This window comes from Phyllostomus hastatus, unplaced genomic scaffold (assembly GCF_019186645.2).
Source record: "Phyllostomus hastatus isolate PE091 unplaced genomic scaffold, TTU_PhHast_1.1 phas_contig_10, whole genome shotgun sequence".
NCBI classification, from domain to species: domain Eukaryota; kingdom Metazoa; phylum Chordata; class Mammalia; order Chiroptera; family Phyllostomidae; genus Phyllostomus; species Phyllostomus hastatus.
Genome location: NW_025333499.1, coordinates 2,608,278 through 2,613,567, shown reverse-complemented (window position 1 = coordinate 2,613,567; position 5,290 = coordinate 2,608,278).

Here is a 5,290-nt window from a genome sequence, read left to right as displayed (position 1 = left end):
ATGAAACTACTCCTTAACTGTTAAGGAGTTGAAATTACATTCAACCCTTTCAAGGCAACTGCAAGACTGATGGGGCCCCCTGTGAAAATGAGTTTGACACCGCTGTTCAGGGTGAAGCCCTTCCTTGTTTCCCTGTCCCCACATGCAATAAATGTATCCACATAGTCACCTGGATTGGCGTTGTGGATCATTTCCCCAGGGAGTCAAGAACTCACAAACTGGAGCCTGCTAAGTTAGGCAGACCTAGTAAGGGCCCGGCCCCTGTCCTGCAACAATGGGCCTGTGCTTTGAAACGCTCTATGTTCTGTCCCTCCATTTTCTATAATGAGGCCTGAATGACTGCCATAACCCAACTACATAGTCATAATGGACCATCAAACACCAAATGAGCTGGGGAAAGACACTGTGGACACAATGTAGGGAAGCTGAAATACCTGTTGCTAAGCGACCTAGGCGGTAACCTAGAAGAAAAGGCAACTTGAAAAGCAAAGTCTTTCTGCGCGTAGAATCCAATTTTCACCGAGAACCTAGTGAAAAAACGTGAGCCACGGTGGCTACCCACCCAGCACAGTCCCACAGCCCAACTACCAATTAAGTAAAAGAATCAGGGCAGTTTTTTTCCAGCGGGAAGGGCGGGGGAGAGCCAGTCCAGCCCATGTACGATGCACCACTGCCCCCCTGCTGTCCAGAGAAACACGAGGCCCTGAACAGAAAGGAAGTGGTATCCTTTCTTCTGAGGCTGCACAGAGAGTCACAGACCCCAGTGGCTGCTGCACTCAAGGGCAGTGATGGCGGGTATCAGCGAATGGAGAAGAACCTGCCCAAAACACCCCCATCAAGTCCATTTCCCCCCGTGAATCCCGGGAACCTGCAACAGGAGCCGGAAATCCAGGCTCCTTTGAAAGTTGCCTCCCACAAGTGGGTGGTACCCTCCCTGTGATTGGCGAGTTCTGGGCGCGCGCGTGCTGGAGACCAGGGAAGTCTCTGCCAGTCTCCCCGCCAGTCTCCCCGGGAGCCTCACTGTCTGTAGGTTTAGTGCTAGATGCAACTACAAACTATCAGCTAAGGGAGTCAAACACTTGGAGCCCTGGTGCTGTGGACCCACTTCTTCATTGCCCCCCACCAGTACCTATGGCACGCCCTTCTCCCTTATCCGCCCCCGCCACCCCCACCCCCCCAGCCCCACACAAGCCTCCCGGCCCCCCCACAGGGCTTGAACAAACTCCGCTGTCATTTTCTCCTGGGGTCCTCACTCTTTGGAACCATTCCTGTGACCTCAGGGCCCATGAGCCTGGCCCTGTCCACAGGAGCCTCTACCTCCTCAGGCACATTCTTCCCTTCTTCTCCACCCAGCGACCCCATGCCCAGCTCATGCCCCCAGCCTCAGGGACACGGTGCCCCTGCACGATAGCGGTTTCCAGCATCCTCATCTATCATCACCTACAAACCATGGCCACCTCTTCCAACACCCTTCCTCTAAGGTAGGGGTGTCACACTCATTTTCACGAGGGGGCCACATTAGCCTTGCGGTTGCCTTCAAAGGGCCAGAATAGTTTTAGGGCTGTATACATGTCACTGCTCCTTAACTGTTAAGGACTGGAAATTACATTCGGCGCTTGGAGGTAACCACGAGGCTGATGCGGCCCCTGGTGAACATGAGTTTGACGCCCCTGCTCTCAGGCCTCCCCTTAGACAGCCTTCAAGCCCAGGGGGTCCCTGGTGTGGACCCCACAGCCTGCTCACCACCCACACGGCCCCTCCTTCCCCAGCCTCTCCCAGGCCATCAGCTCCCCTGTAACACACCTGTCTTGCTCCTGTCTACCCGCTTGCTCCATGTTCTCTTGTTGGGCCCCCAGCAGAGGACAGGCCCCTGGCTGGAGCACTCATGACGACCATTTCAGCCTTCCTTAGTTTCTTTAAATCCCTAACTAGAAGAGCATTGATTCTCACTTTCACCTTCCTCCTACCAACACCATTGCCTTCCTCACGAGCTACCCTCTGGCAATCCAATGAGCTTTCCTAGGAACACTTGCGGAACACAGAAGCACTGAGGTAGGGGCTCCCCCGGGCTTCCCAAACCCAATGGACCTGTTTCTCCTCTGACATTCCCCTGCTGGCCCTGGGCGTGCCCCCTGGTGTCTGCAGCCAGCCCTCACCTGTGCTCAGCATCCCTCTCCTTCCACCTGCTCAGGGACTGTGCTCCTGCACTTAGCAGTCCTCTCCTGAAATATCTCCTGCTCTTTGCAACACGGGACTGTCCCACACCAAATGGGGGACACCCAACCCCTTCCCACATGGGAGTCTGCAGCTACTGGCACATGAATGGATGGTCTGCAAAGCAAAATTGCTTCACCTTGTCCACAAACCATCTGCTCCTCAGTCCACTTGAGTAGGGCTTTGTGCCCAGCACAGGTGAGGGCTGCCTGCAGTGAGGAGCAGGCATTCCCAGGGCCAGCAGAGATGTCTGGTCAAAACCAGGTAGACTGGATGTGGGGACCTCCAACAGGTCACACACCTCACTGCGCCTGTCTTCTCCAGTGCAGTGGACGAGGGCCGCTAGTGAGGAAGTTCGTGGTGTAGGTAGGGTGAGGGGGGGAAAGTAAAAGGTGATGCTCCTCTGCCATGGATTTAAGAGAAAATATTCAGTAAGTTTAGACGTTTTTGTTGTCAAGGCTGAGGTGCTCACACACAGGCAGGGCCGTGTCCCTTACTGGAGCTCAGCAGGACAGTGTGGAGCAGAGGGGAGGAAGGACCAGGAGAGGTGGGTGGGGGATAGGGTAGGGGTTTATAGCCCTGGGTAGGCTGCCTATGGAGAGGCCTGGTGGATGATTGGTGAGGCCACAGGGTCCACAGGGGAGGGGGCCCCCAAGAGGTTGAAAGCTGTTTAAGCAGAGGGATTGGAAGATTGGAAGGGGGGGGGGTTGGTTTACAGGGCACAGTGTTGAGGTGTTGGCAGAGAGGAATGCTGGAAAGGACATCAAGGGGGGGGGGCTGGTGGTTTCCTGACATTGAAGGCATGACCACTGGCAGGGTGACTGAAGCTCAGGTCACCAGGAGGAGAAACAATGTGAGGTCAGAGAGGCTCTGTGAAGGCCAGAGCCGGCTCGTGGGTCCTGATGTCACCAGGAGGTTTCCCCAGGATGGAGGCTGACAGGGGGTAGGTGGTTGTGCCAAGGGCCCAGGGTATTCAGAGGCTAGGGCGGGCACAGGGTGACTAGGGACCTGGAACAGGCCCCACACCGGGGGCACATGGGGCATTTGGGGAAAAGGACCTTGACAGCACAGGCCCTGCCCAGCAGCTGACAGTTTAGAACAGGGTCCTGGTAAGTGAGGGAGGCTTGGACGCTGCCAGAGCCCTCACTTTTCTTCCTCTGGCTGGCCTAGAGTTAACCACTGGAAAGACAGCCCACAGTACTCTGGGGTGGGGGTCTAGGACCAGGGATTTCCTCCTCCAAGGTCTCTATGGCTCTGAGGGTGGGATTAAGGAAACTGGCCTTGGTGGGGTGGGGGGTGGGGGGGGGGTAGGGGGGGTGTTGGGGGTGGGGGTAGGGGGGTGTTTCCGTAGGCTCATCTGTGCATCTTCTCACCACAGCTGTCATTGGATGTGGTGTCGAGAGAATTTGTCTCCTGTGTTTTTTGTGTTTGTTTTGTATTGAAATCCTGTGAAAAATGGACATTGATAGTCCAGAATGAGGATGCCAAGTTTCTCTGGTCGGCAGGTGGCAGTTTGGAGCCATGAAGTCTTTTCTCCTCCCGCCCTTTGTGGTGCAAAAAAGTGCTTGGAGCCATTTCAGGATATTCTTTCCTTTGTCTGGTAGGAAGATGGTAGGCCCCTTCCTTCCTGTGGCTAAAGGGCTTCATTCATTGGAGTCCCTACTAAAAAATTGGGTGCCTTGGCTCCTTGGTATCACGTTTTTCTGACTCTGTGAATGGTCTTTGGATTGGCTTTTGTTAGCACACTTTTCACTTACTTGGTCACTCAAACCTCAGTGTGGACAATAAAAAAGGGTGATCTAAACCACGGTTTTATCACCCTCCAATGATGATTATTAGTGTGTAATCCATTTCTTTATCAGCCTTCCAGGCCTCTACAGGTGCACTGCACACACAACGAGATTCATCTTGCAGTGTGACTTCAATTTCTTTTATTTAGAAACTCAGGTTTTTAGTGTAAGATAGCTGTTGTAAAAATCATTTGAAAGGACTTCAATAATTTTTACTCATTTCTCTTTTCAGTAGTATACTTAGTCTTTAAGACTGCAAATACTGTATTTGATAATGGAGATAGAAAGCAGAAATAACCCCTGACTCTCCTATTTCAACCAGAAATACTAAACCTTAACCTTCCTAAGGACAGTGCCTCTGTTTTTGCTTAACGTTGCTTAACATCTGAAATGCACTTGTTTTGTCTGTCCTCCAGCAGCCTTCCTTTCTTGTCCCCACTGTGAGGACCAGCTGCTCCCTGGTTGCTGTCCAGTGGGCCTGAGAAGTCAGAAGACCCGCTGAGATGTGTCCTATGTACACACTCCATTATTTTCCCCTCATGCTATAAAAAAATCTTCTTGTTGTAGTCTTTTGGAAAGACAGAAGAGTAATTAACCAAGACCCAGCACCTTCAACATGTTTTGCATGGAAGCTTCATCTTTAGGTCCTTGTGACATCTGTACCCAGTATAGAACTAGACAGTCTTCAGGGCTGACACAAGCAAACTTAAACATATTCTTGAAACTCAACTTGGCTTATACTGAGCCACTTGTGTCTTCCAGTACTCCTGCCTGGTTTTTGAAATATAAAAAATAATGATATGGGAAACTTTCTGAATCAATCTACGCACATAGTTTGGATAATCGTCCTTGCAGAGAAACCTACAAGCTGACACACACTGCCTCATTGCCTCCATCGGGGATACAGGCCAGTGGCCGCCCGGCCTTCCCGGAGATGCTGAGGACTAGGGTTGATAATGTGCTCAGCTGAGAGGTGAAGTGCATGTCATGCTGGTTGAACACAGTTTTTTATGCTTTGTGAGATGCAATAGCCTTTCCTATGTTTGGTCCCAGTTATTTTCCATCCTCCTCATGGAACATCATCGATAAGAATTCATATAGGGAGTTCTAATAATTATTAAAATGAGTACTTGAAAAATACAAGAAAAGGAGAAATGAGAAGTATAAAACCAAAGAAAACAACACAACAAAAATGATGCTACAGAGGAGTGAAATTAATTCCCGACTCCACGTCTCATTTGCCTTTTTTCTCTTTTCGTTCTACTAAGATCTCTGCTTATCAGGAC